This window comes from Cannabis sativa, chromosome X (assembly GCF_029168945.1).
Source record: "Cannabis sativa cultivar Pink pepper isolate KNU-18-1 chromosome X, ASM2916894v1, whole genome shotgun sequence".
Taxonomy (NCBI): domain Eukaryota; kingdom Viridiplantae; phylum Streptophyta; class Magnoliopsida; order Rosales; family Cannabaceae; genus Cannabis; species Cannabis sativa.
In genome coordinates, this window is record NC_083610.1 from 80,563,395 (window position 1) to 80,578,363 (window position 14,969).

A 14,969-nucleotide genomic window follows, 5' to 3' on the forward strand; every position below is an offset into this window, starting at 1 on the left:
GAGTTGTTTAAGTTGTAAAAGTGTTCTGGAGGAATATACAAACATCGTTAATTAGTTAAAAAAAACATATATATTAATATTAATCCTAATCATTGATTTGAAAAATTCATTGGTGTGGGGAGAATGGTCTTTCCCCACTCATTGTAGGGTTCACATTCATCTAAACATTAATAATTAATTGATTTGAAATTTAAAAGAAATAAAAATTATAATGAAAGATTTGATTTGGGTTTTTTGTAGATATAAACATTAAATAAGTAGCTATTTTTTTGAAAGAAAAAAGTGGTAGCTAAAGCTAAACTTGTGGAGTTGTTTAATTTATTATTTTTATTATATTAATTAGTATACTAGATCTCCATTTGAGCCTATTTCCCATATCTAGATATATAGAGATATTCAGTATAAGAAGAGGTCAAAAGCTTGGAAAGAATCAATGTATTTGTAATTAATAATCCATAAACATCCAACTCCAGTTGAGATCTAAAATGGGTCTGACAAAAGTTGTGTAAAGATAGGGGAAAACGAAAGAACAAGCAGACTCAAAATTTATTAAAAATAAAATAAAATAAATAAAAGTCTAATTAAAGAAAGTAATTGAAAGGTGAAAACTGTGAAGAGGATATATATAGATATATTTTTTTTTTAAAATAGGAGGGCATGAGGCTTCAATTAATAACAGACATCAGAGTGTGTGGAAATGAAACCTCTCTGTCAAACTAATACAAAAACCCAACATATATAAATATAACATCATTGCATTTATATATTATTAATAATTAATGTCCCAGAAAATTAAATCCTACCACATGTAATCGTATAAATATATATATGTATATTATCAATACTCTTACTTCATTACCAACAAATTAATTAATTACTTCATTAATAATGAAATTTTGTACACGAAGTGGAAGATTGATCACCACCATATATATATGTCCTTAAACAATTAATAATAATAATGAAAAAAAGAAAAAGATGTTTTCATTACAATAACGTGTGTAATACAATATATAGTCCATCAATAGTAACCCCATTTGCAATACTATATAAAGTAATTTGCTGTATAAATACTTAAGTTTAATTCTCAATTACAAATAAATACTTAAGTTTAATTTTTGGCGATAATATATAATACTGTTATATTTTTAAAACTTTATAGGTACCTAACCGTTAAAATATTATGTTATTATTCATGTGTCATTTTCTTATTGGTATATTTTAATTAATTTTTTAAAAAATAAAAATTTAATAACTTGGACCAATTAGGAATTACCACGTGGCAATTTACTTAACAATTAACCGTCAGGTACCTACAAAAGTTTCAGAATTATAACCTAGGTATTATTACGGCTAAAAATTAAAATTAAGTACTTATTTACAACTGGAAATTAAATTTAAGTATTTATGTCACAAATTATTATATATATATATGATTACCAATGAATGGTCTAATATATATTTGTACCGTTTATATATATATAAATAAATATATTCATGCAGGGTATGTAATCACTAATTATAAAATTAATTATTAAATCTTCTAAAAAAGATAATTATTAATTTCTACGAGATATCAGCAAACATGTCTTATATATAATAATAATTCAAAAATACAAACTTAATTATATTGCATAGATTACATACTGTGTGTGTATATATAAAACCGTACAACTAATTACTCCAATTATGAGATATATCGGAAAACTCAAATAATAGATCTGTGTATATATACATAACACAAAAATACATTGAATTGTATATTATAAAAATATAAACACCTAGTACTTGTTTATTAATTACTAAGTAAATAAATAAACCTAGCTAGATTGTATTTACTGTTATATAATAATAACACCAACACAATTAATTCACCTATATTATACGAATTTTCCATTTTTTTTATATATAATTGTACGTTTATCAAATAAAATTAGCATCAACACATATAAAAATAGTATATACATATATGACGAGTGTTATTGTCAACCTCATATTACAATCTCTTAGTCAATTTCCACGTTCAAAAACACATATTAGAATTTATTTTTTCTCACGGTGTTCGTTATGCTTAACATCATTCTTATAAATTTTTTAAAAATTTCGAATAATTTACAATGCTGAAAATACGTTTGAAATTTTTTTGTACAGGCGTGGTAAACTGAAATATCAAGAACTCTATTTTCAGCACTATAAACTATTCGGAATTTTTTAAAAATTTACAAGGATGATACTGTAACTATAACGAATATCACTATGAAAAAAAATATTCTGACATGTGATTTTGAACGTGAAAATTAACTAAGAAGTTGTAATAAGAGGTAATAAATACTTAACTTTTATTATAAAAAAAAAGTAGTACTTAATTAATTTAGCAGAAAGTAAAATTAAGAAGATGAAAGATACTTATCTTGTGTATATAGAAACTTTGGATGATCAGTGTAATGTATTGATAATCCTCTCTTCATATTATTGAAATGGAAAATTAATGCATAGTTATCAAACTCTCAACTGTAGAATAATTAAATAAATTCACAAATTAGCTGGTTAATTAATTAATGTAAATACAAAGCAAAGAAGCAATAAAACTTACCAATTTATTATTCTAAAACTCTTATTAAATGGGAATGATCATCATCGTCACCATAACGAACAAGAACACAAGAGAAAATAATGGAAAGAAGATGGAAGAAGAAAAGTGGATGATGATGATGATGATGATGGAGGATAGAATTAATAAAGAGGAATATATAAATAATCAATTGTGAAATTAATTAATTATGACCTGACAGATAGAATAGTGAGCACGCAAAAGCAATAACATAATCTTTATGTAAAAGCCCTCTGTGTGCTCACTCTCTTCTGTCAGTTCATTCTTCTTCCACCAATCAAGATCATCATCTATCCATTATTATTATATATATATATAACTTAGACACAAATAATTTATGAGAAAATACTACATCTACCACAACTATATCTATATATAAATAATGGATATATAGTAATTTTTATGAAATTACCAACAAAAAAACCTCTCTGAGAAAATAATTATCTGCTATATGTATAGTATATATATCATATATATTATATAAAAATTAATAATAATATTAATTGGACACGCACATTTTACTCATCATGAACAACAACAAAATAAATAAGATAAAAAATTTGTATATATATAGATGCAGATACAAAAAAGATGTAATCTTTTATTTTAATTTTTCCTTTTTCTCTCTTCTTTCTTTTCATGATTGCTGTTTATCTATAATGTGCAGTCAGTCCCAACCCAACACACACGTCTATAGGTACATCTGTGACACGTGTGCGTTTCTCATGCATGCACCACCACACAAAAGAAAACATACTCCTCTCTCTCTCTCTCTCTCTCTCTCTCTCTCTCTCTCTCTCTCTCTCTCTCTCTCTCTCTCTCTCTCTCTCTCTCTCAGTATGGGGTATGTCCTTTTTATGATGCCCACAACCAGATATATATGGTTGCTGTTGTTTATGAATGTTGGTATATGGTATTGAAAGTAGTACAGTACAATAGGTCAAGAGTAGGGAGAGTTGTCAAAATATGATTGGTTTCTTTGTTCATGTAGCTTTCAATTCATGGTATCAAAATCTAGATATATAGCTACGTTTGATTGAGTACGTAGTATTTAAATTCAACCTACCTACCTACGTACGTATATAACTCACTTGAGAAATTAAAAAGGAGATCTATCCTACTAGCTTTTTCGGTATATTTTTTTATAAGACAACCTATGATCATTCTATGGCTAAACAAACCAATAAAACTATGATCCTTCTATGCCCAATTTTCAAAAGTATAATTTTTTTTATGTTTTATTTATAATTTTACAATCCAAAATTTTTATTTATAAAGATCCGATTATAAAGTTTTGAAATAAAATACTTTGTTGTTTCACTACAAAAAACTGTTACATTTAGTGATAATTTTTTAATCGCAACATAAATTTTTTATGACTAAATGTGACTTTTAGTCATAACAAAAAGTTACTTGTGACTAAAAAATAATATATAGTTACAAATTGTCACTAATTTAGTTTTAGTCACAATAAATATTGTGACTAAAAACACATTTAGTCACAACAAATTGTAATTTTTGTGACTAATACTTTTAGTCACGGATGTTTTAGTCACAACATAATAATGATAATTTATAATTAGCCACAATTTTTTTATCTTTAATTACAAATTTTGTTGTGACTAAAGGTAAAAAAATTTGTAGTGTTTGCTCAGCAAAAAGTAAGAAAATAATTAGAAATCAACCTTACGACAACTATAAATCAGCTATAAATAAATTATAAAACAACCAGAAAAATAAACTTACGACAACTATAAATAAACTATAAAACAACCAGTACTTAGTTTTATTTTTAGGTTGATTTACAATCTAGTTTTAGAGTTATTTTTAATGTTTTTATGTTTTATTATTCGGGTTTATGTTTATTTTTACTTTTATGTTAATTTTAAGTTTGAGATAAAGAGAGTTTCACTTTTTGGTGAAAATATGGTTCTCAGCTTTCTTGGTGACAAAAATGATCAAATTTTGCAAAAATGAATGTCCAGATTGAATTTCTTGACTTGGTGCATTTCGAAAGATTAAAAATTCAAGCTTTCAAATTTTAGCATCAAGAGTTGCGACCTTCTCTCAAGAGACATGACTCTCCAATCGTTACAGACAGCAAATTTGAGAAAAATTAGAAAGTCGCAACCTTCCTTTGAAAGTTGTGGCTCTCGAAGAAAATAAAAAACTATCAATGTTTCTATAAAAAAAAAAAAAAAAGTCATGTGTCGCAACCTTCCCTAGAGTAGAGAGTTGAGGCGCTTGACTATTTTTGGCAACTTTTCAATTTCGATAAAATAAGCTTGGGTTAGGTTTGGGGGCTCCATTTGATTTTTCTGAGTCTTGAGGACTGAGGGTGACGGCTAAAAAGAGGAGGACACCATTGGAGACTCCACTTTGTGTTTTATCTTTTTTATCTAAATCTTTTATGTTTTTAATTGAATCTTTAAATGTTTAAGATGACTATTATGAGCTAAATTCAATTTTAGGGATGTTGTGTGACTCACTTAAATCTCTTTTATTATGAATTAAGGTAGTTTCAAATTGTTTCTTCATCTTCTATTCAATTGCATGAAATTTATGTTAATTTAGTAATTATTTATTGGTCATTTGTAATTATTGTTTATGATTTCGAATCAAAATCTGAAAAGTAAGATTTGATTATGCTATGGTCATTATGCAATTTAATTTAGAATGAAATTATCTAGGTTGATTGTATGATTTTTAAGAGTTGCTATGTTTATTACTTTTTTTGTGATTAAATTTTATCATAGAGTTTTCACATAAATTGAGTTTATAAGTCTTAACCAGATAATTATAAACTACTTTTATCAACTTGTCAATTGATTAAAAAGAATAAGAATGTAAGTAAATTGTATTAAGGTATTAAAAGAGAGGATAGGTTGATGAACATAATTGTCCTAATTAGTTTCTCAATGTTATTTTCTTGATTTTTTTTATTGTTTTTATAAATAAAAAAGTTCAAAGCATAAAAATTAAAAAAATTCTGTGTTAACATATTTTTGTAAAAAAAATTCAAATTTTTGTGTATTATATAAAATTTTCTACTATTTTTTATATATAGTTAATAATAATTACTGTTGCCTACTATGGATGTTTGTAGACCACTTCTAACAGCTTGAACTCTATTTTTTTAAAATATTTATCAAAATTCTCACTTTATCTATCTATTTTACGTCACATTATCATACATTAATTTTTTTAGGGATTTTTTACAAAATTATTAGATTTTGGATAAAAATTTACAATTTTATTGTCACACGGAATTTTTTATAAAAATACTATCTTTTTATAAAACAACAAAACAGAACAATCAAAACAATAATGGAGCAACTAAAAAATAACTATGGAACAACAATAAAAACTCAACACAGTACACAGTATAAAACATACACAATATTTTTGAAAAAAACACATTAATTTTAAAAAAAAAAAATCCGCCCCACAATAAAAAATAAAAATTTCAATACGTAATGTAAAAACCCTTTTTTTTTTTATTTCTTTTCTCTACTTCATTTAAATATTAAATTTTTAATAATATTTTATTAATTGATAAAATATAATAATATTACACATTACATAAAAAAAGTTAATAATGATAATGTATTTTTAGCCTAACAAATAATTATTTCTATATTTAGCTAAGCACTATATACAAAAGCATTCATTGTTGTCATGCACACACCTATTCTCAATTTTGAATGTTTACACCTCTTTATCTATTTCAACTCTCCATTTGATATTACTGATATCAATCCAACCAAGTATTTGAGTCACAATTTATTTACAGTAATGGCATTTGAAAAATAGATGAGAGTAAGATTCACTCTCTTTCTCAGATCAAGTAATGATCCTATAATGCCTTAATGAAAGGAACACTACCACTTGTTACGATTACAATGTGTTAATCTCATTAATTAGGATCTTCTAAACCAAATAGATTTAAATAAAATAACTAATAAATTTAAATATACTTGTAATAACTTAAACTTTAAAATAAAATAATAAAAATAATATTTTTTACAGTGAATATCTAGGAAACTATGAGTAATTGGCGGCTAAACCATCCCAACTCTTATTTTACTTGCACTTAACCATCCAAACTCAAATTTTGGTGGGAAAACCTACCAAACTATAATTCTGTTTGTATTTTTAAGGTGTCGTCTAACAAATTCTGTTAATTTGTTATTTTGCTTATGTGGCTAGTGACACATCACTATTAGAATCTAACGTGGCTGCCAACATAGATTGTACATGTATACAAATATACACGTGTCGCATTTAGATTGGTCTAATTAATTTATATTATCTAAAATTGAAAAATAAAAACTAAAGTTTAAAAAATAAAAATTATTTCAGATTCTTATTCTTTACAAAAAAATCAAATCCTTATAAAAAAAATTAAAACAAAAACAATTAATTAATAATTAAAAAAACTAAGAAAAAACTTAAGTTGTCTCTCTTTCTCTTTCACTCTCGTGTCTTCTTCTTCAACAAGCAGCCATGCTCAAAGACAGTGGCTAGATGGGAAGACAATCATGCTCAATTCTTGACTCATGCATCAATTCTTGGTTCGGAGTTGATTCTAAGTCAAGAATTAATGCATGAGTTAGCTTTAGGGATAGAGAAATCTGGGTTGACGTTTATTTGGGTCCATTGTGAAGAGAAATCGGGTTCAGACATAACTCCACCGGGGTTTCAGATCGCGGTGTGACACGGTGGGATTGGGCTCCCCAACTTTGGATCTTGGCTCTTCAATGGGTGGGTTATTGTTTCATTGCGGTTGGAGTTCGGTGATCTAGGCACTCGGATTCGGGCACACATTGGTTCTGAGATGAACAAATCTGGGCAAGTGCGACACTGATTCCTCCTCTTCCTTGTTGCCGTTTGGAGTCTCCCTGGAATGTGCAGGTCGTACATGGCGGCTTATGCTCAGATCTGTAGTTTTTCATGTTTCTCTCTGTGTTCGGGGTTGTGGAGATCTCAAATCTGAGATCTAAGTTTTGGTGCGCTGCGTTCGATTAATGTTGAAAAAATAAGAGTTTGTAATTATTATTTGGGTTTTATTTTGTGATTAGAGGTGTAGTGGTGGTGGGTGGTGGCAAAAATGGTGGTGTTGGGAGGAATGTGGTATTGTGGTGGTAATGGGTATGGTGGTTATGGTGGTCTGGTGGTCTGGTGTCGACAGAAACAAGGAAAGAAGAGAGAGAGAGAGAGAGAGAGAGAGAGAGAGAGAGAGAGAGAGAGAGAGAGAGAGAGAGAGAGGAGAGAGAAAGATAAATTAAGTTTTATTATTATTATTAAGAGTTAATAGAAATGTTTTTTAGTTTTAATTTATTTTTAAATTTAAAATAATATAAATTAATTAAATCAATTGTACATTTGTGTAAATATGTACCATTTACATTGGCAGCCACGTTGGAATTAGTGGTGATGTGTCACTAGCCACGTAGACAAAATGACAAATTAACAGAGATTATAGGACGGCACCTTAAAAATGCAAACAGAATATGAGTTTGGTAGGTTTTCCCACCAAAATTTAAATTTGGATGGTTAATTGCAAGTAAAATAAGAGTTGGGAGGGTTTAGCCGCTAATTACTCAGGAAACTATATATAACTTCACAATATATAATCTATATTTTTCATTTATAATTTTCTTTACAATATCATTATTACATATACATGGGGATAGTACTCTATCTAAAAAGCTATAATTTATAAACATGTATATTACAAAAAAATAAAAAAAAAAATAAAAGACAATTTAATAAAATAAGATTATTATTAATTATTAATAAATACAGTAAAACCTCTATTTAAAAATATTTTATTTAAGAATAACTTTTAATTTATTATAAAAAAAATCAAATCTTAAACTAGTTATAAATAAGAATAACTTAAAAATTATAATTAGTTATATATTTTTCAATCTCGTATTAATAAATATATATTTATATAAGAATAATTATATCTTAATAATATATATATAATTATCAAAAAACATTATTAATACTAACAGTTTTTCAGCGTCATACTATTATTATTAGTATAATTAATTATCAAGTTTTATATATATACAATAATCATCAACTAAAAAAACCCTAGATCATTATCGAAGGAGAAAAATTTTCTTGATTGATGTCAAAAATTTTCTCATTCCCACATCAACGTCTTCTTCTGTGAAGGGTTCAAGAGCAGTCGTCTGAGAGTGGTTCGGTTCGGTTCAACGACGTCCTTCGTTTCAGATTTTTATTTTTCATTTATTAATTTACTATTTTAGTTTAATTCCAATTAATGTTTTTATGATGTTAGAATTATATGGATTTCATTCCTTAATTAATCTTAATGATGTGATCGTATTTATGTGTTAAAATTAATTTAGTTTTTCCATTAGTCTTGTCTTTTGACATGGTTCTTTAGTCTTGTCTTTTGACATAGTTTTTTAGTCTTTTCCTTTTAGTTTTTTCTATTCGAGTCTTGTCTTTTGGCATGGGTTGTGTAGCTCAGAATTATCATGGTGTTATGGTAGAAGCATTCAAGAAGGGGAAGATTGGATGTGTTCAACCCGAAATTGTTGAGATACACTACAAAAAACAGTTACTTTTAGTGACAACTTTTTAGTCACAACATAAATTTTTTGTGACTAAATGTGACTTTTGGTCACAACAAAAAATTACTTGTGACTAAAACATAATATTTAGACACAAGTTGTCACTAATTTACTTTTAGTCACAATACTAAAACCATATTTAGTCACAACAAATTGTAATTTTTGTGACTAATACCTTTAGCCACGGACCTTTTAGTCACAACATAGGAATGATAATTAATAATTAGTTAGTCACAAATTTTGTACTTTTAGTCACAAGTTTTGTTGTGACTAAAAGTAAGATCTTTTGTAGTGATAATAAGCATTAAAGAAGTATTGAGTTGGATTGCAACTCATTCGTGGGATAGAGTTATGTTGGAAACAAATAGGTGTGTGTCCATGCGATTTAAACTGGTATTTTATGCCTTCACAATTTGTGTTTTGTAAAACGATCTGCAATAAATAAGTTGACTCATTGCTTGGCAAGAGACTCTTGTTTCTTTACAGGTCGTGTGCTTCAGTTGGAGGACTGTTCCTCTGAAGTGCGTTCTATTATTTTGAACGAATTTATTAATTAATAGATCTTATGATTTTTATTCAAAAAAAATATATATATACATATAGTTTATAAATTTATTCTGTAGAATTAATAATTTTATTTTAAATTGTAATATATGTATAAATATTATATTTTTTCAAAAATAATTTTATTATGATATAATATTGAAGATTATTTATTGTTATTATTGTTATATTAATATTTTTTAATATTTTAAATTTTTTTCTTAATGTAATTCTATTTAATTTTAATTTCTTAATTAAAGTATAATATTTTACTTGATCTCAAATTTATTCGTAAATAAATGTTCTAATGTAACTTTAAATTTTTGACCATATGATATGCCTATTTAAATTTCCATATGGCCAGCCACATGACTTCTTCTCATCCATTTTCCATAGGAATATTCTTGGCAAGTGGGAAACTGTCACCCCATGTGACAAATTGTCAGTATCTTACACTAAGATAGTGTATTTTAATTGTTAAATAAGTAATACCAAAATGCTTTCTAAATCAATATTTGAATTTAGGCGTTTGGTTGGGAGGAATAAAAATATAGGAATAGGAATGGAAATGGGAATGAGAATAGGAATGGAATGGAATAAAATTTAAAATGGATAAAAAAAATTGATAAAAAAATAATTAATTTTTTTTTCTTGTTACATTGGAATGATCATTCCTTCTTTTTTAAAATGGAATAGCCATTCCACCAAAATGGTGGAAAGAGCATTCCATTGGAATGCCATTCCAATACTTTAAAATGCAACCAAACAAAGGAATGAAATGAAAATTATTTCCTTTCCATTCCATTCTATTTCATTACCTCCAACCAAACGCCACCTTAATTTCTTGATCTAGAGCTGATTTGTCAACTGCCTATTATTTTGGAGTTTTTGTTTTCTTTTTATTAGTTGCATTGCAATTTTCAATAAATAAATATCCATTCACAAAGAGACAACTGGCTTTTGTTTACTCAAAAAATCATATACACATATTTGTATTTATCCATAATATTTGCCATATATAATATTGTACTTTACTAAAATAATTATATGGACCAATTCTTTAAACACTGATCATAGCATATTTGTCAGAGTCATTAGAGTTCAGACGGCTAGGGAAGATTTCTCGGATGTTCTTTGCGGAGAAGCTGCGGCCTGTTGCTTAGCTGTCTCCGTAGCCTTAGATATTGGTTCTAAATTTGTGATTGTGGAGAATGACTCGAGTGTGGTGATCAATGCTTTCAATGGGAAGGTCTCTCGCTGGGCTCTTGAAAATTACATCTCTTTTTGTACTAAGAACTCTCCCTTTTTTATTAGTTGTAATTTTGTTCATGTCAGTAGATCTTGTAACTTCGCCGCACATAATGTGGCTAGATGGGCGTTTGCTCATCAGGTATTTGGGTCTATCCCGATTTCGGATTTACCTAACAATATGTTGTGTAACGACCGCGAGGTCTAACTATTTAATTATATGATTTAAACGCTTTTTCTCAAAAAAAAAAAAAAAAAAAAAAAAGATCATAGCATATTTGTCATACATAATATTGTACTTTACGAAAGTTATAATTATATGCAATATTTGCTAAGGCAATGAGATATTTATTGTATTTTCAAAGGCTTTTTAAGTTAAGGAGTTGTATAATATAACATTGACTTATAAATTAAAATTAGTTAACGTTCCAACAACCTAAAAATTATTTGTGTCTTTCATACTATTTCTCTTTTGATTATTTATAATTAGTTTTTTTAAAAAATTTCAGTAAACAATATATATAATAACAAATAAAAATTAAAATATATAGTATATACTAATAAAATTATATGTCTTGTCAACAAAAATACAATAAAAAATAGTTCTTAAATATTATTTTAAAAAAAAATGATATACTGTATAACAAAAAATGCATATACCATTCATCAAAATATATATAATAATAATAATAAATATATATATATATTACTAATATATATATATGTATACTATACTAACCAAATTATATACTACAATTAAAATATATATACCATGACAATAAAATTATATACTACCATTGTATATAATAAAATAAAAATTAATTGAATATTATTTCTAATAAATAATATATCATAATTAAAATATATAAAAATAATAATTAAATATATGTATAGTATGCTAATAAAATTATATATACATTAAAATGTTTGTATTATGCTAACAAAATTATATATTATTATTATACATAGTAAAATAAAGAATAAATATCATCAAAAAAAAATAATATAGTATACAACAAAATAAAAATATAATGTACAACAAATTCTATATACTAACAACCCATAAAAATTTAAAAAATTGATATAATTTTAAAATAAAAAAAAAATTAGCAAAATTAATATAGATATACCATAATTTTTAAGTAATTTTTTTATAATTCTAAAAAAAATATGAAAAAAATTTATAATTTAAATAATAAATATTGTAAAAAAGTTATTTTTCTACAAAGTGTTATAATTTGAAATTATTTACTATAATTTCCTAATATTTAATTGTTAAAAAAATTGTATGGGAATTATTTGAAGAGATATAGATAGATATGTGGGTATTAATTACATAAAAAAATTTAAGGGTTGGGTATAGAGTCGTTTTCATGTGTGACGTTGATGTGTATAAATTTTTTGGGGAAGCCTACGTTGATGTATCGATCTAGTATTGGTCCTTTACAAAAACTATACCTTTATTTTGTCAGTCAAATTATTATTTTAGTAAAGAATAATTACATACAAAAATTTAGGAAAATTCTACAATCACCCTCTTAAAATAGATATATTGATGCACACATATCTGTTTTAGTATCCGAAATAATTTTTTAGTCAAATTTTTTCTCATGGGCATGTACGTTATAATTATTTAAGACATCCTGCAAAATTTTAATAAATTTAAAAAATTTTAACATACCGAAAACTTTGTTCAAATAGTGTGTTGCACGGGTGACTATTTTATTTTATACGTGTGTAAAATGGACTGTTTGAACATTTTTTTCTATATTGTAAATTATTCCGAATTTTTTAAAAATTTATAGGATATCTTAAATAGCTATAACGTACATGAATATGAAAAAAAATTAGCCAAATTTTTTTTTCTGGATGACGAAACAAGTTAAGGGTGTATCAGTACATCCCTTTTAAAGGGTGTATTGTAGAATCACCCAAAAATTTACATTCTTACATTTATAGTTTTTCCTTTATTATTTTTTATATTTTTATAGTATTCTATAAAAATATAAAAAAATTAAATAAAAATAATAAGAAGATAATACCAAAATAATAAAATACAGCATAAAAATAAATTAAAAATTATATTTTATATAAATAAAATATAAAAACCTGTAAAAAAATATTAAAAATTCTTTAGAGACTGCATTTTTATAATTTCTTTGTTATTTTTGTTTTTTTTTTTAAATTATCCCTTTTATTAAAGGTTATTTATTTAATTTTATCTCTTATCCCCTAATATATAATAATAATCATAAAACTATAGATCAAAGTAATATATATAGGGAACTCTTTTTGGTGGGGCAATATTTTTGCTCTCATTTTATAACCATTCTTTTTTAATTTGATGATAGTAATTTTTTGTTATATTTTTAATTATCATAAAGCATCATACATAGAATAATTTTTTTCATTACTCATATTCTATCCACGTAATATGTAGTTATTATTTTCTTTTATATTTCCACCATTTTCTAAAAGAAAAAAACTCATATACCTTTATTTTATAAAAAATAATCAAGATATTTAAATGTTAATTTGATCAAACCAAAAAGAAATAAAGGAGGAATGTTACGTAGTTTAACCAAATATTATATATAGATAGAATGATTTTAAATTCAATTATAATTCAATTATACATACGTATTGTGTTTTACATGAAATAAATGGTAGAGTATTAAATCATATATAAGAATATAGATTACTCCGTCACCACCAATTAATTTTAAAATAGAATTATATGATTCTTAATATTACGTATGTACATACTTTTACCTCTATATATTTATATATATATCATATATATTTTTTAAATTATAAAATTCCTACAATTATTGTATAGATCATATAGAGAACATAAAAATCTTGTACAAATTTCCTTTTTATATATAATTATCGACACACATTGATGATTATATAAATTATACAAATTTGAGAGATCAATAATGTTATTATTATGTAGTTTACAAGAATATATTGCTCTTTTTCAATAAATTTAAGTATCAAACTTAATAAGAAAAAATTACAATATTGCGGGTTTCTCATTACGCAAGGGCCTCAACCCCTACGCCGAAGCTATGGCTTTGCATATCGCATTTTCTTGGTGCATAACTGTGAACTTCCCATTAGAGATAGTGGAATTGGATTGTCAAATTTTGGTTAACAAGATCAAGAATAAGTGGAAGGACATATCTTCTCTCTCAAATCTTGTTCAAATTGTGCAAATCTCTTTGTTTTTATTTCCTAATGTTTCCCTAAATCACATTTCCTGAAATGATAATGTGTCAGCACACAACTTGACTAGGAAATTATTAGGCTTAGATAGATAGATCATTTAGAATGGCCTATTTTCAAATTGGTTATATTGTAATTGTAACTTGGATTTTCTTGCTTATCAATGGAAGTTAGGTTACATTTCCAAAAAAAATAATATTTTTTTTTCTTTTCATCTATATTATATATACACACTCGATGTCTTCATAATATATGTTAATATATAAGTTTATTTGTACCGCAGGTCCCTAAATTATACATGTTTTGGCAAGTTGGTCTTTAAAATTTATTTTTTGACAAACTAGTCTTCAAACTATATAAGTTTTGACAAGTTAGTCCCCAAACTTTATATTTTTGTAAATTGATCCCCAAACTTTTATTTCTTTAGCAACATTAAGTTCCCACTATTAGATATTGATAATTTTATTATCTATTTTACTTACTTTAATTTATGTTTTTCTGTTAAATTCAAATAATTTTATTTTTTTAATTTTAATACTTTGAGAAAAATAATTAAATGAATATTTTTGATTTATTATATTAATATTAATATTTTAATACTTTAATTTATTATATTCATATACATTAATAATAAGAAAAAATAAATAAATACTAGCGGACACATATAATAACTAGAGAGAATTTTAGCTTCTCACATTTTTATATTTTAGCATTTATAGTAT

The 14,969-nt window shown here is 25.4% G+C and overlaps 1 long non-coding RNA gene across 1 annotated transcript; it reads right to left on the minus strand.

Moving 5' to 3' along the window:
* Positions 1–280: 280 nt before the first annotated feature.
* LOC133031683 (uncharacterized) lies at positions 281–3,564 on the minus strand. The gene is made up of 2 exons (XR_009684769.1): positions 2,594–3,564; positions 281–2,511 (listed from the first exon to the last, which is right to left on the minus strand). It is a non-coding gene; the product is annotated as an uncharacterized LOC133031683 (long non-coding RNA).
* Between the last annotated feature and the right edge of the window lie 11,405 nt (positions 3,565–14,969).